This window comes from Canis aureus, chromosome 6 (assembly GCF_053574225.1).
Source record: "Canis aureus isolate CA01 chromosome 6, VMU_Caureus_v.1.0, whole genome shotgun sequence".
In the NCBI taxonomy this organism is placed as follows: domain Eukaryota; kingdom Metazoa; phylum Chordata; class Mammalia; order Carnivora; family Canidae; genus Canis; species Canis aureus.
In genome coordinates, this window is record NC_135616.1 from 62,508,738 (window position 1) to 62,533,535 (window position 24,798).

A 24,798-nucleotide genomic window follows, 5' to 3' on the forward strand; every position below is an offset into this window, starting at 1 on the left:
CCAGCTCATCTTTCAAGTCTCACCTGAAGGACCCCAGACTCTTCCCAGGTACTGAGTAAGTAGAATCTCCTCCTTCTTATTACCATTATAATCTGAATATTTTTATTGTGTGATTATGTATAGTGTATCAATCAAGCCTGCCTTGCCCAGTCCAGTAGCCACTAGCATATGAGGCTGTTGAGCACTTAACATGTGTAAAATACCAAATTTTGAAGACTGAATACAATAAAAAGAATGTAAAATATCTCCCTAGTTATTTTATATTAGATGTGTACATTTTAAATATCAATAATATTTTAAATGTTAAGTGAAATATATTTTTAAAATTAATTTTACCTGCTTATTTTTGCTTTTTTTTTATGTAGCTACAAGAAAATTTTACGTTAAGTGTGTGCATATTATATTTCTATGGGGCAGCACTGCTGTCTACCTTAAGTTCCATGAGGTCAAGGCTATCTTGTTTACCAGTGTATTTCCAGCTGTATTAGCACAGTGCCTGGTACACAGTAACTAGTGAATAGATTCTGAAAGAATAATTTTTTTTTAGATAATTGGGATTTATGCCTAGGATCCTTCTTTGCAGAAAAAGAGGAACCAAAGATAAAGAACTAGAGATAAGAGAGTTTAGCAGCTCACCTCTCCAGTGTCCCATGCTCTCCACCCCTGCAGTGGACACCAGAGCTTCTCTCAACCTTATATATTTAGTCATGAGATAGGGTCTAAACTGTCAGACTGAGGTGGTTTCTCAATAGTTCAAACTAAGAGCTTATTAATCTGTAACTAGTGAACATGTAGATATATTTTTCAAATTATGAACAAGCTGCCAAAACATAAAATAATAAAGAAAAATCTATATGGCAATAAAGAATTAAAGGGCTATTCACTTGATCTAAGCCACTTTCACAAATATGATCTCAGGGGTAATATCTTTTACTTCTCTCAATCCTTGATATCAGAAAATTCTTCTTTACCTGATTTCATTACACAGCCAAACATTTAACACAAATGTGGGAAAGATGAGAGTGTCTGAAAAGTCTAGTAATGTCTTTAAAGACTGTTTTACTTTCATGCTGTTCACTCACATTCACGGGCATGACCATTACTATGAAGTGACTCAGCGATTCCAAGTATCTGTATTACATTACACCCAGTTCCCTACGGTTGGCATTAATAGCACTTGCTCCAGTAAGGAAGAAGCCAAGCTGTCCTGTGATCTCTAGAAACTAATCCAGCAAGAGAAGCTCTGGTTAGTCACGGACAAGAGCACAGGGATTAGGCACTGTTCAGCCAGATGTATCAGGTGACCACTAGAAGAAAGCAGCTGAGTGCTGGGATGCCAAGAAGGCAATCCAACACCAAGATTCTTAATGCGAACATCCATTTTTATCTGAGGCATCAAGCACTCATTACTTGGCAGTATCACTGCCTTCTCCAATGAAAATTATCAGTTTAATAAAGTTTACACATGCCCAGGAAGCTACCACTCTCTCCATCTTTCCTCATGTTTCAAAATCCATAGAGCTGAGAGACAACCAGATGGCATATCCTCAGAAGTGGCAGAGTCAGCCTAAAGCTTTCTTGAGAACACAGAAATAGTACCAGGCTAGAAATAAGAAGTTGGGATTTCTATCGCTGCTATCATGTATTAATTTCAGAATCATTGAGATGACATGTGTCAGGCCTGTTGTCCAAAGCTAGAATCAATGCTACAGTTGAGATCCTACTCACAGCAGATGATTTAAACAGCAACAACCATACAACTCAGGGCACTCAGCTTCCCTGTGTCTGAGGATACTTCTACCCCAAGGGAGTCTTGCAAAATCACAAGACCCAACTGGACACTTAAGCCTCCATGAGACCTTACCAACCTAAACCTATATCCATTTCCCCTTACATCCCCAACAGAAACAATTTTTTTTTTTTGAGAGAGAGAGAGAGAAGGGGAGAGGGTGGACAGAAGGACAGGGGGAGAGGGGGAGAGAGAGTCTCAAGCAGACTCCATGCCCAGTACTGATGCAGGGCTCAATCTCAAGACCTGAGCCAAAATCAAAACTCAAAAATTGGACATTTAACCAACTGACCTATCCAGACATCCCCCCAAAAGATATACTTTTAAAATAAAATCAGAGGAAGGAAAAGAACTCAGTTGATTTTTTCTTAAAAGGATGGAGACATGTAGAAATGAGCTGATGGTACTAAGCTAGAACAGTTTGAGCAACAAAACAAATAGTAACAACATTAAATGATGACTCATAATAACAAAGTAAATATCCATCCAGGAGTTTACATTGAAATTACTTAATAAGTTATTTAATTCAGGCGAAGAGATAGCTCTTTTTTACAGAAGAAGTCCATTTGACAAAAGTAGAAGAAATAAGAGAACTAGAAAATCACCATTAGAACACCACAGCAATAATTATTACAGGTAAGATCCACAGATGGATCCTAAACTGAATAGACATAAGTTTTAGGAGAAATAGGATTTGCAAGATCTCAAAATATCCCCTCCAATATATTTATTAATTAGAAAGAGGAATACAGTAACTTTGCAAGAAGAGACATGCAGCAGATGCCATCTTAATGAAGTGATCACAGTTAACATCTCCAGTGATAAGACATAACTGACATCATGAATCCTACATTATGATCCACGGAGAAAGGCACTGACCTGAAGTCTGTTGTATTCTTGCCAAAAACATATAACCTCAATCTGCTGAATAAGAAAAAAATCAGGTGAATCAGAGGGACATTCTTCAAAATAATTGACCCATTCTCTTCAAAAGTGTCAGCATCATGAGAGACAAGGAAAGGCTGAGTAACAATGTTAACAGATCAGAGAGGAGGACTAAGGAGACATGACAGCTAAATGAGACGAGAGCGGGATCCCAAATTCGATTCTGGAACAGAAGGAGAACACTACTGGAAAATGGTGAAATGCCAACTGAGTCAACAGTTTAGTTAATAGCATTTCACCAATGTTAATTTTTTCATTTTGACAACTGTGCTATGGTTGGGCAGGATGTTAACATTTAGAGAAGCAAGGTAAAGAGTATACAGGAACTCTCTATATTTGCAACTTTTGTGTAAATCAAAAAGCATTTCAAAAGAAAAAATACAAAAATTGGAAATTAAAAGTCTGAAGGAGGGCTGAATTCTAAACTCAAAGTGATAGAAGATATTAAAATGTAAAAAATCAACATATTGAACTAAATAAAATTTCAAAACTTTGTGCAAACCTTAGAAATAAAAAATAAATGTCTGACAGAAAAATATGAGCAGATACAAAAGCCTCGGGCTATTTAACATCTTTATATATAGAGAGAAATTTCTATACAAGATGATACAGATTATTAAAATATCAGAAGACCAATCATTAAATAAAAGAAAAATGAATGCTGGCACTCCACAAAACAGAATTTTAAAAGGAGCAAAAATATGGAACTAATATTCATCCTTATTTGTGATTAAAGAAAAGCAAATTAAAACAATATAATACCATTTTTGTCTAACCATTAGCAACAATGGTAGGAACAAGAACACAAAATAATGATGAACACCCAGAAAAAAAAACTACTCATAAATTTCACTGTCAATGCTGCCTGTCTGACCAAGTCTTTGATTTGGGTAAGTCTTTTTTCTTTTTTCTTTTTTTTTTCAAGATTTTTTAAAGTAATCTATACACCCAACACAGGGCTCAAACTCACAACCCTGAGATCAAGAGTCAGATGCTCCACCAACAGAGCCAGCCAGGTGCCCTGATTTGTGTAAGTTTTTAATTGCCTTCCTGGACATCCCAAGTTCCATCCCAGCCTGACAGGACAGGAAATTGTAAAATATTACTGGATAGAAATTACTCGGCATCAGTTCACACTGGTTATTTATTTTAATCCTCACAATTAGACTAAAGATGAGATATTATTATCCCATTATCCAGTAAGGAAACTGAGGCTTAGAAAAGACAAATAATTTGCTCAAGAACACATAGCCAGAAAGTAATAGAATAATGATCTAAAAACAACTCTGTCTCCAAGCTCCTGCTCTTTATAATGCCTGGCTGTTCAAATGCTAGATGATCTCCCCCGTGGAATGTGATGAGGAGACTCCTGCCCACGTGCTCAGTGTGGCTGAGTGAGATCAGATGACTCTGAGACACTTCCTACCTCTACAACTCTAGGTTCCTATAAAATGTATTTTGATATTGGAACAGCTTTTGGAATTTTTCAAGTCTTACCTCTGAAAAAAACAAATCTCAGTAGGAAGAAACTAGTTTCTAGTTCAGGAAGGACCTGGATGCTTCAAAATTATCATGGGCGATGAACAGATTAGGTTCCCCCTGCCCACCCCAGCTCCAATCCAAGGGCCTTTAAAATGAATGTAAACAAAAATCCAGTGATATTATCATCCTGACCTTTGGTAAATATACACAAACATTCACCAACCTCATCATAAAACAAAGACTCAGAAAATGAAGGCAGCTTATATTTGAATAAAAATCATAAAGTCACTATGGGCATATTCACTAATACCACTGTTTTCTTATTGTTGTCCTCCCTCCACCCCCAACCCTCCCATCAAGCAGCCCTTAATGACCGTTTCACTATTCTGCCCACCAAAAATGGCTTTTGAGTGTAGGAAAGTATCAGAAGGTCCCCGCTGAGTTGCCAGCTGGGGAAGTGTCACAGGCCACTGAACTCTAAAATGAGCTGTCTCTGTAACAAAAGGTCCCTTCCCCTTGGACCAACTTCAAGGGGATCACACTCTGTAGCCCCCATTGCTCCTTTTGTATCCCAGTTTGATTAAACTGGGAATTGTTCTGTGCTCAGGGCTGTTGAGAACACCAGGAGGGGGATTCTAAAGATAAAGGATTATATAGATCCTTTGTTAGAAACAGACGTCCCCATTGTATGCCTTACAACATTTGAGCACAAACGCTAGGAGATTCCCACAGCTCCTAACGGTTCTGCACAGGAGACGACCAATAAATCTTGGTCCCAGCTCTCTTAGGGCAAACAGTTGCTGCCGGTGGCTAAACATCATCTAGCCACTGGCTAAACATAAGAGAAATTTTAAAATGAATATTTATGACAAAAGATATGAGCCAAAGCAAGGAAGAAAAGAAGAAATGTATATAAAATACAATAACAGTTGATATCCATAGAGCCTAGACATCAGAAAACAATGAAATGGTTTCTCTTCCTAACTATAAATCCTTGAGAGCCAGTCCCATATTTTAGTCAACTTTGATTCCCCATTGCTGCATGCAGTACATCGTTCATGGAACATGTTTAAAAACAGATGTAATAATGATACCTAGTATTTATTATGCACTTGTGTAGCTGTATTAGTTTTCTATTGCTGTGTAACCAATTATCACAAGCTTGGTGGCTAAAAATAATACCCATCCATTGTCTCACAATTCTATGGTTTGGAAGTCCAGGCTTGCGTGACTGAGTTCTCTGCACAGGGTCTCACGAGGCTGATGTCTACATATCAGTCAGCTGGGCTTATTGGAAGATTCTGGGAAGAATTGACTTCTAAGCTCATTCATGTTCTTGCCCTGCAGCTGTGGGACTGAGGTCCCCGTTTCCTTGCTGGCTGTCAGCCAAGGGTCTCTATTAGCTCCTTAAAGCTGACCGAATACAGTCTTTCTCACCTGGCCTGTTCCATCGTCACCAAATGCACATCACGTCCTTCTCACACCTGTAGTCTCTCTGACTTCCTGTTCTACCATCGGCTAGAGAAAGTTCTCTCTGTGATTAGTCTGGGGCCACCACATAATGTCCGTATCTAGGTCAACTATGTCTACATAACATGGTCATGGGAGTGATATCTCATCAGTCACAGGTTCTGGGAATTGGGGCAGAAGGAGAGGGAGAAGCTGGCTCCCTGCTGAGCAGGGAGCCTCACGTGGGGCTCAATCCCAGGACCCTAGGATCACGACCTGAGCCAAAGGCAGACGCTTAACCAACTGAGCCACCCAGGCACCACTAGCACAGGACATCTTTGAGAGCCATTTAAGAAGTGGCCACAGACACTGTTCCAAGGGCTTTACATTTAATAATTCATCAATCTTCACAGCAACCCTAAGAAGTAGGCTCTATTATCATCCTCATTTTATAGACGAGGTACAAAGAAATTAAATTATTTGCCAAAGTCACCCAGCTAATAAGTGGCAGGATCTAAATTTCAACTCAGCCAATCTAAACTCAGAATCCCACCTCCTATCCACTATTCTACATTGCTATTCAATTTACTATTTCTGAAATGCATGGATACATGAATAATTACATTAGGTATGGGATTAGGAGACAATGCTAAGGATGAGTAAACTCCTGGATTTATTTAGAAAATTTTGTTCATACATTCTTTTTTTTTTTTAAAGATTTTATTTATTTATTCATGAGAGACACACACAGAGAGACAGAGGCAGAGACACAGGCAGAGGGAGAAGCAGGCTCCATGCAAGGAGCCCGACGTGGGACTCGATCCTGGGACTCCAGGATCACGCCCTGGGCCATAGGCAGGCACTAAACCGCTGAGCCACCCAGGGATCCCCTGTTCATACATTCTTATGCTAATCATCCTCTAAGGAGATTCACAGTCTCAAAGCTACAAATCTTAGAGAACTCTGTATACCTGTCCCCTCCCTTTTCACACTTCAATTAAAACCTGTGAACTATAAACATTTGAGGCCAATATGAAAATAGAACAACTGCCTTTTGACAAGGAGGTGGCATTATAGATAGCCTTTGGCGTCAGTCACTTTCTTCCACAACAGGCATGGCTGTGCCCCAGGGTAGATATTGATAGTCACGCAGGACAATGCCAACATGCTGATTTGGATTCCACAAATAAAGTGTGAGAAGAAAAATCAAAAGGCCAAAAATTAGAGTTGAAAGAGCATAAGAAGGACAATGATCCAAAACTGAAGTCATTCCTCATATCTAAAATTGGTTTTATATGCAGCTGAGTCCTTATATGCTTCTGTGTCCTGGTGTTGCTTAGCTGAGATGAGGTAGAAATAGCACTGCATCTGAAGTCAGAAACTTAAGTGCCACTCCTGGCTCTGTTTCTTAGGTGAATTTGAACAAATCATTTAATTCCCAAATCTTACTCATCCTATCTGTAAAATAGAATAATAACAATATCCACCTCATAAAATTTTATTTTTTCTTTTATTTTTAAGTAGGCTCCACACTCATCATGGAGTCCAACATGCAGCTTGAACTCACCACCCTGAGATCAAAACCTGAGCCGAGATCAAGAGTCACATGCTTGCCGACTGAGCCACCCAGGTGCCTCCCACCCCAGCCCCACAGAATTTTAGAAAGAATCAAATAAGATACTCTCTTAGTCCGTTTGGGATTCCCTAACAGAGTCCCACAGACTAGGTGGCTTATAAACAGCAAAAATGTTTTTCTCACAGTTCTGAAGGCTGGGAAGTCCAAGATCATGGCTCAGGTAGTTTCATGTCTAGTGAGAACCGACTTCCTCATTAATGGCCATCTTCTCACTGTAACTATGCATGGCGGAAGGGGCACAGGATCTTTCTGGGGTCTCCCTTTATAAAGATTCCATTTACGAAGTCTCTCCCTCATGACCTAATCACTTTCCAAAGGCCCCCTCCTCCCAATGTCACCACGTTGGGGGTTAGGATTTCAACACATAAATTTCCAAAGGCCCTCTCCTCCCAATGTCAGCACGTTGGGGGTTAGAATTTCAACATATAAATTCAACACATAAATTATTAAATGTAAAGCCCTTGGAACAGTGTCTGTGGCAGGGTCTGCGGGGTGGGGTAAGATATAAACTTTACTTCCATTGCAGACACTGAATGGGTCATGTTCCATTTGTAAACTATAACATGCAATGCAAATGTTACATGTTATTGTACCAGGTATCCAAAGGATTGATGGAAGGAAGAGATGAGGCGTGCACAGCCACCTTGCAAAGAGAATACTTCTCCCAGTGTGAAAATCTGAGATGAACACTGGTTTCAGAAGAAAGAAAGTGAGATCAAAAGCTCTATACCATCCACTGGGCCTCTGCTGAGCATGCATTTTGCAAAATGAAATATACATAAGGAGTAAAAAAGGTAGTATCAATATTATCTTTAGAGAAAGAAATGGAGACAGGGAAAAATCATTTGTTCAAGCGGCAGAGCTGAAAGCCCAATTCAGATATGCTCTCAGTGAAGCGCTTTAGTCGGGGAAAAGATGGCCTGCTGGCTGACTACAAGAAGAAATTATGTTGCATGAAAAAATACTGAAACTCAATAGTATTAAATTAAATGGAAAATCAAAATGCTCATCCTCTCAAATCTCTATAGCCAGGTTTTCTGATATTAATATCAAGTGGCCTTGGATTGTCCTTAAAGTGGTTGTATAATCTCTAGCTTAGAGAGGTGAAAATATTTTCCATGTACAATCTCCCAGGACACCTTGATGTTAGCCTTGTGAGACCACGCAACACAGAAGCCAGTCAAGTGCACTCAGACTCCTAACTACAGAACTGTGAGATAATGAATGGGTATTGTTTTAAGCCGTGAAATCTGTGGTAATTTGTATACAGCAGTTTGCCTTAACACTTTCTTTTCCACATAGAAATCAGAAAGCTTAAAGAGAGTCACTTTTAGAGCACATTAACATAAAAGCAATGACTACAATCCATCAGTTCCTGGAAGCTGACCATTGCCAACCAGTAAGTTCTGGAAACCCAAAAGTTAAGTGGATGGCTTAAAGGCAGACAATCCAGAGTTCTTCAAGCATCCCATCACCAACGATGTGAACATGAATCCAATAACTGCCTTGAAATTAAGCTGATCATCCATGAAAAAACTTAAGCTTAGAGACTATCTTCATTATGTGCTACAAGTCCTTATAGGATACAAACCCTTAAAATACATTGCCAAAATAATCTGGCACAGCAAGTACTGCAGCTCAATGGGGTAGCTGATTTGAGTTGACCTTGACAGGGTTCTGATAGTCCTACTCCACAGAAAACTTCATGAGACATGGTACCTATGTGCAACACACACCACACACACACACACACACACACACACACACACACTTTTCCCATCTAAGGTGTTAAATGCTATACTTTAACATCTAATAATACTAGAAGGGTGTTATTGAGATGAACAAAGTTTAGTGCTACTTACCGATCCTACATATATGGTCCTTTGGAATGATGAGATTAAATATTTTAAAAAGAATTCTTAATCCATTAGCTACTCCTACCTAACATTAACATTATAAACACTCATGTCTATTCATATATTTGAAGCAGTGTAAAAGAAAAGCTAAATCAGAGAGGTTAAAAAGGAGAAGAGATCTACCAAAAGAAAAGTCATCGGTTGAACTAATTCACAGCATGCAGTGCTTGAGGGTATAAAGGCTCAGGGTTGACTCTGAGGAAGCCAGGCTGGTATAGTAAAAAGAGTATGCTCTAGAGTACGGTGGGGCCAGATGGACCTGGTCTCAAACAGTTTCTTCACAGCTCATGAGCAGTGTAACCTGAGGTCAAGTCCTTACCTTCCTGAAACTTGGCCTCTTCTCCTATAAAATGACAATAATAGTAATTAAGTGTGGTTGTGAGGATTCCTGAGAGAACATACGTGGAGAGCCTCACTCAATGCTTAGGCTTATCCTGTATTACACATTAAGAATCCTTCTCCCTCCTTCTGTGCCCCACCCCTTTTAGCAGGAATAGCAGTGATAAAGAATTTGATGCCCCAGATGAGAAGAATACTCTCGGGATACCATTCATGGGAAGAAGAAAAAAAAAAAGATGCTTCTTCATCTAACCGAGGGCCAGGAGAATGGTAAGTACACAATGCTTGAAAACCTAGCTTCACTCTTTACTAACTGGGTAACCTTGGATGAGTTGTTGAACCTACCTGCACCTCAGTTTCTTCATCTGTAAAATGAGGATAACGATCATATTTCTCTTATAGAGCCTGTATGACAATTAAATGAGCTGATAGATACTAAGTACTTATAACAGTGCTGGTACAGTAGATGTTAGCTATTATTATTAGAAGTTATTATTACTCACAACAGCCTTATACGTGCAATGCCTTCAGGAGAATAAAGAAGAAGGCTGGTGTGTGGCACAGGGCAGAACAATGTAGAACAGGGCATGGCAGCAACAAGCAGGCCAGCCTATAGGGGGTGGGAACCAGTGAATCATGGAAAAATGAGCTGTGAAAAGATAATAAACATCTACATAATGTTCACTGAATGCCAGGCACAATGCTAAGTATTTCATGTATTAAGGCGTTAAGTTATTAACTCACTTAATCCTCAAAACAAGGCTTTAAGTTATTAACTCATTTAATCCTCAAAACGAGCTTATAAAGGCAAATACAATAATTATTCTATTTTTAAGACAGAACAAAGAAGTAACTTGACCAAGATCACACAAGCAGTGGCAGATCAGGATTCAATCCCAGGTGATCTGGGGCTAACATCTGTCCATACCTGTACATTAAATCACCAATGTAGACTGCTACATACCCACCAAGGTAGACACACTAACATACCCGCATCCTATCCCCTTGGAGATGTGAGACAGCTCTGGAGTTCTTTCAAAGGTGTATGAGGTGAAATCTCAAGCCTTTTTTCTAAAAGAGTGGCTCAAAAAAACAAACAAACAAACAAAAAAAAAACCCTTGAGGACATTCAAGCCAGCGACATTGTGGGAAGAGAAAAACAGACAGACATGGATAGGTGGATGGGAAGATTTTCTGAGATAGGTCTCTATATTAAAATCAAAAGAGAAATCAAAGAAATAAAATCAACTGCAAAAATGAGAATAAAAATTATGTGCTGTAAAATTTTATTTAATTTGTATTTAAATTAGTAACGGTGTACATTTAAAACTTAGCTGTCTAGGTTCCCAGCCCAATTTCCTTCCAACCTGAAGTGTCAATTAGAGAGGAAATCTGGTTTCAAATATCATCTACCCCTCAATGCACTCACACTGAAATTAGACTTATTCCTAAAATAAGAAGACAAATCCCCAGTGATATGGACATGCTTAAGAATTTCATATACCCAAAATTCCAATTCTTTTCTATCCCAAGAAAAGAGCCAGCTGACCCCAGACTCAACACCCTTAGGCATCAGGCCAAGACCCGAAACGCCCTCCCCAAGGAACCTGCACCACCAGCTGCAGGAGATGAAGGCAGGTTTCACCTGCTAGGGGAGCACAGTCAAGTTCTTGAAACACATTGCCTTTGTTACACTTCAGATAAAAAAGGAAGTCTCACAGAAAAGCCTCTTCCTACCTATTTTAATAAGCTAGTCAAGTTTGCTGGGAGGAACAGGTTATGAAGAAGGGCCGGGCCATGTCCCAAAGTGAGATTTCCCAATTCTGCTGATTATTAAAACAAACAAAGGCACTAAACTTCACATTGGTAGAACCGATCTTGGAACAAATAGAGAGAAAGGCAATACCAGTGAAGATTTTCTTTCTACAAACCTTGAAGAGAAATGGGATCAGGGTTTCAGGAAAGAGTGAAGATGATGAAATAGCTTTGTCTCTCAACTGTTGTGACTTCTTTATCTCCAAAGTATTTGCTAGGGGCAGAGACTTAAGCCTCTGTCCAGAGAACACTAAACATGAACCTGGGATGGGAGTCAGCTCCTGCAGTAACTTCCTTACTGGGCTCCTGCTCCCAGATTCATGCCCAACTACCATCCTCCTCGCCACGACCCCCAGTCAGATTTCTAAAAGATGAATTTGCTTTTCTTCCTCCTCTGCTAAAATCCTTCAAATATTTGCTCTTGGCTATAGAAAATTAGTCAAAATCTTTAGCATGGACTGCATGCCCTTCATAACCAAACCGCCTTTGACAGCTCATCCTTCCTCTCCCACTGTGTGGTCCCTTGAAGAAGGAAAGGGATGCTCACTGCACTGGCAGAGTCTTATTTACAGATGATGAGGTCTCTGAAGCCACTTCCCCAGTCTTAGTCTAAAGAAGTTGGTACATGTAATCAAAAGATCTAAGTGGGGAGCCACTGAAGGGGGAGGGAGCAGAGAGCACATATTAAACGTATTTTAATGTACATTTGTGAAACTTCTTCTTAGGCTTTCCCAAGTCGGTACCTACAAATTCTCTTGCAAGTACATATTGTGGATTAATGAACACATCCTTTAATACGTTAGCATTTTAACTACCTTCTTTTTTAAGCTCTGACCTTTTAAATTTTAAAGTATTTCCCTTTCCTAATTCTGGTAAGACTGGGTGGGGGTGTTTCATTTAGAAAGGCTGTCTTTTCCCTGATTAAGGCAATCAAAAATGAAAACACCAATTGAAAACAAACTTTCTGAAAAATATCCACCCTGTTGATGAGACAAAAGATGACTGACCTGCTCCTTAGCTTCTTTTGTGTTGTTAATAATAGCCTGGGTCAGAAGAAAACACTTTTGTTATTGTTGCAGAGCCCATCACTGGGCTCAATCTCATGACCCTGAGGTCATGCCCTGAGCTGAAATCAAAAGTCAAACACTTGACCGACTGAGCCACCCAGGTGCCCCAGAAAATACATTTTTCAGCATCATGACTGGCAGGGCTCGGTATAGAAAGTGAATTATCTGTTCTGGGTATTAACGTTAATATTTAATACATAAGAATTCAAATGCACAAGCATGATTCAGTGAAACTAATTATATGTATTATTTAATAGGTAACTCTCTGGGCAAAACAGACTCATGCTGGTTATTCCAAGCTACAAACTCCCGAAAGCTCAAAAGACACTAATTACATTTACGGAACATTAACTAACACAAAACTTCTCGGAACTATCTTTAGCAGAATGGTGAGACCACAAGCACTCCCCACTAAAGCACACGAATTTTCCCTTCGGCTTCTCAGCCTTGGCAGCGCAGTGCGTTACATCACCGAGAAGGGCCTCTCACTCCACCTGAGGAATCTATCAGGAAATTTTATCACAAACCTTAGAAGTGACATTTTGCTCCTTCTCCATGTGGCATAGAGCTATTTCACACCTGTTAGTGAAAACAGTGTGCCTGTAAATAACATTTTTCAAGAGAAAATTAGAAATCGACTCCAAAGCATCTGTAAACAATATCCATCTACCACAATTATTGTACCACCAACTGATACACGAGTCTCAGGCTATCTATAGATATAATGAAAATCAAGTAAAAGAAAAAGGAAAAAGAAAAATGGATTATTATAATGAAGTCTCTTTAGACACTATTCTTATAATTAATCCCATTGGAGAGTTCCATTTTTAATTAATACTTTTAAAGATTTTTTTAAGACGTAGAAGAAAAAATAAAATAAATGCTTTATTAAATATCTAGTTCTGGATACACATTTCATTCATGCATGCATGCATTTTAAATTCTAGGAAAACAGGAATTTTTGTCTGTCTTGTTCACAGCTGTGTCCTCAGCTCCTAGAACAGTACCTGGCATAGAGTAAGACCTCCCCAAAAGAAAAATTAAAATAAGAGAGAGAGAGGCAAACTATAAGAGAATCTTAACTATAAGAAACAAACTGAGGTTGCTGTAGGGGAGGTAGGTGGGGGATGGGATAACTGGGTGATGGGCATTAAGGAGGCCATGTGGTATAATGAGCAATGGATGTTATATGCATCTGATGAATCATTAAATTCTACCCTGAAACTAATAATACACTGGATTGAATTTAAATTAAAAAACAAATACCATCATCTAAAAAAGAGACCTCGTAAATATTTGTTGAATAAATTCATTCATCAAATATGTATTGAGTACTTGCCATGTACCAGACCATGTAATAGGGCCCAGAGATAGAAAGATTTGCTCACAGTCAATAAAGAACCCACTCCTCTCAATTCATGAGAGGTATCTGAATGCTTCTTTGAAATATCTAACAGGCTTCTCACACTTGACATGGACAAACCAAAACTTGTTCTCCACAGCTGCCCTCTCTTCCCTTTATGCCAAATTATTCCTACCCTTACCCTTCCTGTCTCAGTGGACAATACCGGCATCCACTTGATTGTTCAAGCCACAATAACATAATCAACTTCTCTTCTACATTTAGTTCCTTCATTTCTCCACCATGATTCAGCCACTGGTGTCTCTCCCAGAGGCCTCCACTAGTCTCCCTGCTGCCACTCTGCCACAATCCAATAGAATAATCCCTTTCAAACATGCAACAAATCAGTATACTACCTAACTTAACATTCCTTCCATTGTACTGAGATCCACTGACTCCCTACTGTGAGTCACCAGCCCTAATGAGCCCTGCCTCCAATCTGCCTTCCCCATTTCGCATTGTGTCCCACTTCCCTCCTGCCCATTGAACTCCAGCCTCAATAGCCATCTTGTGGTTTCTTAATATCTCCAAATGTGTCTTCACTTGTACATGCTCTTCCCTCACTGGAATGTCCTTCGCCACAATGATGGACTCTTTCTCAAGACTCAGGTTTCTCTTCAAATATCACCTTCTGAGAGAAGTTCTCCATGACCATCTGTCCAAATTTCTGATCTTAAATTACCACTCATGTTACTTAATCATGGGTAACCAACTAAGAGATCTCCAAATACAGTCAAGCCCAAGCCTCTGCTTCCATCCCCTGCCTCCCCAAGAGGTAGAGGAATTCCTCCACTAGCATCTAACTGCCCCTCCTCACTCTCTAATTCAGTAACCTCCATGTTTATACTTTATGGGTGTTTCTTTACATACATTATATTGGGGGAGGGAAGGGGTTAAAAAAAATTAAGGCATGTCCTTGCTAGGTGGAAAAGAACTGCAAGAGGACCTCTTGTCAACTCAATGTGAATAAATTCCAATCTATTAAGCACTATTAGAAGATTTCCTATACTATAGCCAAAACCCATTCTAGCTGATAAAGCATTCAAAGGGTGGACAAAAGAAGAGGGGAAATGAAGGAAACAAATAAACAACAACAACAAAAGTATAATTAGAGTTAATAAAAGAACCAAGAAAGCAGATTAGATTGGAAGGTCAACTTGAGACCAAGGGACTCCCATCAAGTGGTCAAATAGAATGAGAAAATACAGAGGCCATTTTACTTGGCCATTAGATGGTTAGTTCCAAAAGGGGTGAAAAGAAGAAAACTAGATTAATGTACCTTCATATTATATGTGGAGAGATAGTACATCTATGCTTTATTGATTTATGAAAAAAGGAGCTTGGAGGAGGAAAGGAAGGGTGGAAAGAGGGCAAGTCTGGAGGGAACAATGCAATGTATTTAGAATAGATGGAAGCAGAAGCAGCAGTGGACATATATACAAGAGAGTCAGGAAAGAGTTCTCAGCAGAAGCTGTTTATCTGAGACCTAATGATGGCAGAATTTCCAAAAGAGAATGAAAGGGCCAGATCAGGAACGACCACAGGAAGGATGTTAAACATGTCAGAATCATTTTAAACATCTCTCCCAAGGTGTCTTTCCATCAGTGTTCTCATTCATACTTAACAGGTAACCCACTGTTTTGAATTATGCCAACCTGATTTGCCTGATAATCTGAAACACTGGCCATCATCCAGTAGTCACTAACCCGATTCAGTGACTTCCTACGTCCTGGAAATACCACCGCTCCTAGAACAACATCTGCTACTACTCTATCAGTTAGCATCAGTTACCGAGGTGACGCAGTGAGAGGAGGAAAAGCAAACTCAGACGTCACCCTGGCCACCGAGGGTGAGTGGATGCTACTCCTGGTAGGAGCTGGGACCAGGGACCAGGGCGGCCTCCTGCCGCAGCTCCCACGCACTCACTGCGCATCATTCAATGCCAGGGGAAGCACCTGCAGTGGCTTAAATGTAAGAGTTTGTAAACAAACTTTTTGTTTGTCCCTAATATACAACTGGAAAATAATGAGAGGGAGGAAATTTCCTTTTTCCACCTTGCCTTTCTTCTTCCTATTTAAAAATTGGTAGAGATCAGGGGGCAACTGGATGGCTTAGTGGGTTAAGCGGTTGCCTTGGTTCAGGTCATGATCCCAGAGATCTGGGACTGAAACCTCATGGGGCATCCTGCGCAGTGGAGAGTTGGCTTCTCCCTCTCCCTCTTCCCTCCCCCTGCTCAGGCTCTCAGATCTCACTTACTCCCTTGCTTGTTCTCTCTCACATTCTATCTCAAGTACCTAAATAAAATCTTTTTTTAATTGTTAGAGATTAACACAATGTGAAAGCAATCTTTGATACTTTGAATTCTCAGCCATTTACTTCCTGGTAATAGGTAAAGGAGGTGGGGAGGGGAGAATTTAACCAAGTTTTTTTTTTTTTTTTTTTTTTTAATCACCCTGTAACATAGTATAAAAAATTTAAAGGGCCTTCCTCAAATTACCATGACTAAACTATTCACAACAGCTAAGACTTCCCTAAGCAGCTAAGACATGCTTATGCCCGGCTAGAAAAACCAATGAGATGTTTCGCAACACATATGCAGTTACTAAAGTTTTTATGAACTTTGCATAGAATAGGTCTTCAAATATTCATTAAGTGAGTTAACCAGTGAAAGAGAATCCACGGGTGAGGGGAAGAAAGGGAAAGGAATTCTACTACAAGAATTAGCAAGGTATGAATATGCTTTGAGTATTAGACATTAAATACAATTTAATTCAAAATCAGCATCCAAATAGCTGATGCTCAGGAGACGACAGATATAAAATCAGCAGTGGTCTCAATGAAACTGTTAAGAAGGTAAGTGAGTTGACACTGGGTATGATGTAATACCCTCTCTCTCTTTTTCCTCACATTCTCACCCTCTAATCATCTCTCTCCCTGTTCTTCCATCCCACGCTTCCCTAATCCCTGGCCCCTAACATTTTTGCCCTAGTTTCCAGAGAGGCAGAGGCCCTCCACTCTGTATCCTAGCGATATTTACACCTTCAGTCTACCCAGTCTATACACTCATTGCTTAATTCACTCACCAGCAAGTTATTGAGCTCAGCAAGTGTCAGACACTGTTCTTAGTCTAGAGCTTGAAAAAAAACCACAACAACAAGAAGAAGACATACTTGGTCCCATCTTTAGGCTGTTGAGAGTTTCTGTTTAAGCCAGTTCCAATACAAAGAGACATATATTTGGGGCTCTGGGGATACATGGCCTAACATTAGAATTTAACAATCCAATTGAGGAGAAAGGACATTTGAAATTTAAAGGAAGTTCATATTGGTTAAGAGTTTAAGAAAACCACTTAACCTAAGAAGACTGCTGGTGAGAGAAATGAAGGTCTAAGATGGAATATGAACAGGAGCAAGGATTGGCCAGATGGAAAGGCAGGTTAAGGCAGGCAAGGACATGGTCCAAAAGTAGAGGTAACTACTGTGCAAAGGCCCTGAGCCAGGGGGTTAAAATTCAGAAGACATCTTTCTGGATAGGACCTTTGCTTTATATAAATCAGGCAAACTGACCACTTTCTAAGCAGGCACATTGTACTCTTCTGTCTCCTCACCAGAAGCCACATGGGAATATCCTTCTTACTTTGTCCTTTGTCCTATACTTCCTTCAAGACACAACTTGATAACTCATCGTGTCTTGCCTTAAAATCTGACTTTTAAAAAAAAAAATTTATTTATTTATTGATGACAGACACAGAGAGAGGCAGAGACATAGGCAGAGGGAGAAGCAGGCTTGCAGGGAGCCTGATGCAAGACTCGATCCCTGCACCTGGGGGTCACGACCTGAGCCGAAGGCAGACACTCAACTACTGAGCCACCCAGGTGCCCCTGACATCTATTTTTTTTTTATGTGTCTCTTTAGTTTATTAAGGCTTAATTTTTTTTTATACTAAGTCTTTTCCTACAAAGAGTTTAAATGGCTTTCCCCTATATTTCCTACTTTTTATTTTTCTTTATTTTTTTATTTAAATTCAATTAATTAACATATAATGTATTATTAGTTTCAGAGGTAGAGGTCAGTGATTCATCAGTCTTATATATAATATCCAGTGTTCATTACAACACATGCCTTTCTTCGTGTCCATTCTTTTCATCTTTCCTTTTCTTTCTTAAGATTTTATTTATTTATTCATGAGGGACACAGACAAACAGGCAGAGATATAGGCAGAGGGAGAAGCAGACTCCCTGCTGGAGCCTGATGCAAGACTTGATCCCAGGACCCCGGGATCATGCCCTAACAAGCCTAAGGCAGACACTCAACCACTGAGCCACCCAGGTGCCCCTCATCTTTCAAAGAGTTGTCACCTAAGTCCCTTATCCATGCTTGTGGTATCTGTACTGTTTCAAATGTCCTTTCTCCTCAACTACATTGTAAGAAGTTGCTTAAGAAGAGCATCCAATTGTCTGCGTCTTTCTTCCTAGTACAGTACTCTACCAGAGCAATGCTTGCTGTTTATTAATTGTGTAGTTACATGGCTTAAATGAGCAAAAAAGAACATAATTACTACCCAAACTACCCTGTCATCAGGGTTCCTGACTGCTTTCAAGGAAGAAATGGAAAACACTAAATTTTCTTGGTGTCACTTCCAGTGGATCTAAGGTAGGGATCTGTTCTGATGAGAAATTCCCTAGGTGGCTTCTGTTCTATAAACATGATCAATTTGGATTTAGGGGTTCAAATAGTCAGGTCAGCATTTTTACGACAAGAATAATTTAGGCTTTCAGTCAGAAATTCACCCTCTTTGCTGAGATGCTACTGACACCTCAATCTTCAGGACCTCTGAAATTTCCACAGAGAAAAAGAGGAGTCTCTTCAATTACCACATGAAGAGAGAGACATACTTGAGGCCTGTGGCAGTGAATTTCCAAAAGATTGGTGGCCAGAAACTGAAAGTAAAATGTCTAGTCATGATAAAAGGATACATCTAGCTGACTCCCTTAAATAAGATTTTTGAGAGCAACAACAACAACAAAAAAAAATCAAGTTTGAACTTTGAGAAAGATTATTTTCCTAGAGGCAACATCAGAGGACTTTGTGCATTTATTCAGTTCACTGGTTTACAAAGTCGTGGAGGCACATAGTTCAAAACAGGCTCTGGTTCCCTGTGTGAGATGCCCAGTAGTGAAAATATCCACTCCAAGGCTCAGAGCTGTCTTTTCATTAAATGGAAAATTCCAGTAAAAGTAACAAGGATGCTATCATATCAGCCTACTAGTACCGATGAAGTGATAACCCACAAGTGCATTTCCACATCTGAGGACAGTCTAGCAGGGTCAAGGGGCAGCAGGTAGTAATTAGTATCTGCCTGATGTAACCAGGTACATATTTTGCCACTTAGGACTTAAAGCAGACTTGAGTTGTCCTGAACTACTCACTATTATTAATACACTGCCTCTAAGAGTTAATTTTTTTTATTAACTCAATAAACACTTCTAAGCGCCTACTATGATTCAAGCACTGAGCTGGAGCACGGGTAATTAAACTCTCCCTGCCATCCAGGACTAACAATCAAGTGGTAGAGATAAATGTGTAAAACAGATAATTTTGCTAACAGGTGATAAGGGCTATAAATAAAAGTGAGAGGAGAGAACACTGGGTTCAAGTGAAGCATCAAAGAATATTCATCATACTGGTAAATGTTAGACAGCTAAAGGGACAGCAGTAGTGCTAACAACAAAGTCTGTGAGATCACTGCAATCATTCTTTAATTGCTTACCGAAAAAACACATCTTAAAACCACTTATTTTTCTATCAGAAACATACTGATTGACTCATTCATTGGTCATAACACCCAGAAATTTAAAATCAGAGAGAGAGCAAAGCACAAACTTCACCATCTCCAGGTACTCCACCTATCTCTCCAGATAAACCTCAGTTTGAGTGTAGCAGGTTCAAACTTGCTGAAACAACCCCAGAAAAGCTTGTGTGTCTCCCGGTTGCCTTTGATCAAAAAAGCAAGAGAGACCAAATCAATCCCAAAAGCAACCTAAGACACAGCTAGAGCTCTCTGCACTCCCAAGGCCCTCAAAGCAGACCTTCTCACCTACCGTCCCAGACCACAGTTAACCAGACAAGCTGCTGTTCTTTCATGGGCCATCCCCTAGCCAGAGAGTCAACACTCCCCAACTAGTATCTAACTCATGAATCATCTAACTTTTATATAGTGTCTTGCACCTAAGAGCTCACTTGGATTTGTGAATGGATGAGTTTATCTACTTCTTTTTATCAAATTGTTCCTTCTGTGTCAGATGCTCTTTCCATGTCTCCCCTTTCTTCCTGTCCCACCACAAATCTCCACCCGACCTTTCATCATACCCATCAGTTGGAGTAATACTTGAAGGAAGATGGTGTAGAAGGAAGAACAAGAATTATGGAATCAACATTTCTGACTTAAACACTGACAGTATCACCTTATTAAGTCACTTAGTATCTGTGACCTCCAGTTTCTCCTATAAAATGGGAATAATTCCCCCAAATATATAGCGTTCGTGTGGAGGGAAAACTGAGATATGCATAAAGTTCCTGATAGGCTTTGGTGTCAAGCAGCAAGTTATTATTCGATACATGCTTTCCTTTCTTAAGACCCAACTGAAATGTCTGCTGAGAAGCTCTCAGCTTCCCCACTGAAGATCCACCTCCATAAGAGCATAGCAGTGCTTCCCTAGTCTCTGAAAGCCTCTAGAGGCAGAAAATCTGCAGTTAAGAAACTTAGACATGAGGGAAAGCAGGATTAGGAAACAGAGCAGCCTTACACCTGAACTGTTTTGAATTCAGGAAAATGAAATTGTAACCCAATTTGCTAAATAAAAACAGTATGGATGGCATTTAGACTCCTTTAAAGAGCAATTATAATTACCGTAGTAGTATTTTCCATTTAGTACTCCATGCTCATTAGAAAATTTCTAAAGAGTTTCCTGCCCTGTAATTTATAATGCTGCTCATAAATTCATCTGGCTTCGAGGCAAATAATCCACATACTGCCAGAAGGTGTGTTTTATCTGCATCCAAGTGTTCGATGCCTATCTGATCTCATGGCTCAAGGCTGTTAACTCCCAAGTCTCAAGTTCCAACATGGTCTCCCAAACAGGGAAGCACATAGCTGCTTGAGAGGAAGAGCACTTTAGATAAGCTCTAATAAACCACCGTGTATTGCCAAATAGGCATTCTACTATCCCACTTCCCAGGACTCAGATCCATGTGGCTTTCCTGGGTCCATAAGAATCTCACGCCCAAAGGTTTCTGAATCCCCCAAACCCAAGGCTGCAGTTCCACAGTCTGAAACTGACCTTTCGTCAGCCTCTTCTATTAGCCTCCTTCAGGCTTCCCGAACAATACAATTGGTCCTATCCTGCCTTTTCCTTAACTCTCTTCCCTAGTACCCTTACCTGTGGCACTTAACACTTGACTCCTCCACATCCAGTGACCATACCCATAATTACTTCTACTTTAAAAACCCAAAACTAACATTGATGTGCCAGGCCCCATCCCAGCCTCAGCACTTCAAATGTATTAACTCAATTAATATTCACAACAAAATTAGGAGGTACCTCCTACTACTATCCCCATTTTACAGCAGGGGAAACTGAGGCTCAGAAGTCATAAAAGGTAGAGTCAGGATTCTAACTTGGACAGTGTGTGGTTCTAGCAGTCAACATTTGCTAAATTTCCCATAATTCATCACCCACACCTCAAGCCACATGGCATCTATTTTTGGTCTAATACTAAGGTGTATGTTCAAGTGGGGGCTCAGTTAGTTGAGCATCCAACTCTTGGTTTAGGCTCTGGCCTTGAGATCAAGCCCCACATGGGGCTCCATGCTCAGTGCAGAGTCTGCTTTCCCTCTGCTTCTCCCCTACTCCCTCTCTCTCTCTCTCTCTCAAATAAATTAATTAGTTAAACCTTTAAAAATAATAATTTAAAAAAGGTGTACATTCAGGTGAAATAAATCCTTCCAAAATCACTACCTGTTTCCTTCTCCCTCTCCCTCTCCCCCTTCTCCCTCTCCTCCTCCACTTCCTCCTTCTCCTCCTTCTTCTCTACACTTTCTAATGTCAAATAAATATTGCTTGATCAGAGCCCCACGGTGTCACCACAACTGGGTAGATACCCAGATGTAAGAGAAATGGCTCCATGTCATATCCCAAAGTCTCTCCCTGCCTTATCCCATGTCTAGCTGAGAGGCATGCCCTCTCTCTGAGGTCAACAATGAATATGTGATACAGAAAACAGAACAAAACAAACCACTATTCTGGATCAGACTGCAAATAATTCTGTACAATATTTTGCTTTCTGACAGGAAAAAACGAGTTATTTTGTAAAAGACATCTACAGCTGCAAACTACAATCTTTACTGCCTTTTAATCAACTTTAATAGATCACTCACAAATATATCATGCCCCCCAAAAAATAAAATAATAAAATAAAAACTAAATAAAATATAGAAAGCAAACAGTAATAGAAATGTAAGGAGAAATAAACAAAACTAAAATTATAAAAAAAAAAAACAAATATATCATGCCCTTGTGAACCAAGAAATGCTATCTAGGTAAAAAGCCTGTAGATTTTTTAAATAATATCTCTAATGAACATGAAAACTAACTTTTAGTGTCAAAATGTCTCCTGCACTTCTGATTTGATTCTAGGACTCACCAAGTCAGCCATGTTTACTCCATTCAATCATTCAGTAAACACTTTTTGAGCACTGGAATACCACAGTAGGCAAGGTAGGCAATACTTCTTCTTTCAGGGTGCCTATTGCCAGCATGGGACATAGGCAATAAGCAAATACTCGACTACAGATGACGATGAGTGCTATGAAGGAAATCAGACAGGATAATGTGAGAAAGACAGTGAAGTGAGTATAGGGGAAATTAGTTTCAATTGAGTTATCAAGGAAGGCCTCTCTAAGGAGGTAACATTTAGCTAAGGCCTAAAGCAAGCATGCACAGTCCAGGAAGAGGAAATAAAAATGCAGTCTTCAGGTGGGAACAAAAGCAAAGAACCTCTTCCCTTGGGACAGCTCACCATAGTATATACTTCTTCATGACTTTATACATAAATCCTCTCAACCTTAATCATCGTGGACTAAAGAATGCACATCACATCCATAAATGAGTTTCTATCCCTCGTATCGTCATAGTTGCCAAATTCCCAGGACTATTGTGTCTTGGTTCTCTCTGGAACACTCTTATCAGGGCCAGCTGCCCAGTAATACCTGTTGATGATTAACGCCGACAGACCATGGAAAACAGATTTTGCAAGTCAGTCAGCCATAAAATTCTTACTAAATAAGACTGCAGGAGATTTAGTCTAGTTCCTAGGGAGCTGGGCCATTCTTTCCTGCATATCCACCATCTTGCCCAGTCCCTCACCCCCTCTCACCCCATCCCCAGGAGCCTGATAGCTGTGTCAAGTGATAACCTTTCTCAACCTATGGGATGCCAGTAGTTAACAACTGAGGAAGGTCCTTCTCATCACTTTATGTTGAAATTCTGCTAAGACCTCAGGCTTGTAACTCATACCAGATAAGTCATTTAAAAATTCTGACTTAACTCGATAAAGAGATAATTTACAAAAAGCTTGACTAGAAATTCCTGCTGAACCTATGTCCTAGGATGTACTAGACATTCCTGATAAGCCTATGTCCTAGGTTTAAAAAGCATCATAAAGTTTAAAATAGGTAATTTTCCTTATCATCACAGTAGGAATGGATACACTTTCTTCACATTCAGTATTTTTATTATCCACATAGATGAATTTATTGGGCCTGAACTGTACAATTGCCTTAGATTATTTTCCTCCAACCCAGTCTAAGTCTCCACATTCCCAGGGCTTTGGGAAGCTCTATCACCCTTACTAACTTTACAGTGTGATATTCTCCCTCCCTTCCATCTTCACTCATTGGTCTGCATACCTCTGGAGAATGGTATAATCTTTTATACTTCTATGTTTGCAAATAACCATCTTATTGAAGAATTTTTCTTAATACCTCCAAAGTTTGTGTTTCTTAAATTGATATAATTTGCTTGTTTCTGTCCTATAGCTTAGGTCGTTTTTAATCCTAGAAATATTATACCTCATAATGATACATTTGAGAATGACAAATACAGCCAGGAGACCTAAATTCCAGTGCTATGTTTATTTATTCATTCAAAAAATGCTTACTAGATACCTATTATGTACCAGACTCTGGATCACTGATAGGTTTTTCAGTTTGGACAAGTAACTAACTTGTTCTATGCCCCAGTCTTCTTATTTGGACATATCTCTAAAGAGCACTTTGTACTAGATAATATCTACTCCTTTGCAGTTCTAAATGTCTTTGCTTCTAAGTCCAGTTCTAACCTCCATATTGTCTCTAAATCATATTTGTTTCTAAGTAAACTGACGTTGGGAAATGTCCCATTAAAATAAAGGCTAGTACTCAGGGCACCTGGGTGGCTCAGTTGGTTGAGTGTCCAACTCAGGTCATGATCTCAGGGTCCTGAGATTGAGCCTCACATAGGGTTCCCCAGGGAGCATACTTGGATCTTTCCCTCTGCCCCTCTCCCCACTCACACACTCTCTTCCAAATGAATAAATAAATCTTTAAAATAAAGGCTAGTACTGGTTATACCAATTCACTAATATAATTTCACTGAGAGAGAAAAAATATACAATAATCAATATCTCTAGAGTTTAGATGATTATTTATAAGAATAATCAATAAAGAAATCATACTCTATATACTCATAAACAAGAGTCAGAAATCAGTAATGTTATAGATGGCTCAGAACCAATTTCCTCAGAAAGAAAAAACAAGCACTGGGGCACCTGGTTGGCTCAGTGGTTGAGCATCTACCTTTGGCTTAGGTCATGATCCTCGGGTCCTGGGATAGAGTCCCATGTCAGGCTCCCGACAAGGA

At 39.7% G+C, this 24,798-nt stretch overlaps 1 long non-coding RNA gene across 3 annotated transcripts in view; it reads right to left on the bottom strand.

The window, feature by feature from the left end:
* Positions 1 to 24,798, bottom strand: part of LOC144316232 (uncharacterized) — a 192,005-nt gene that overhangs the window by 162,893 nt on the left and 4,314 nt on the right. For all 3 annotated transcript variants that reach the window (XR_013382086.1, XR_013382085.1, XR_013382087.1), the window contains exon 3: positions 22,544 to 22,705. This is a non-coding gene — a long non-coding RNA (uncharacterized LOC144316232). The remainder of the gene's footprint in view (positions 1 to 22,543; positions 22,706 to 24,798) is intronic.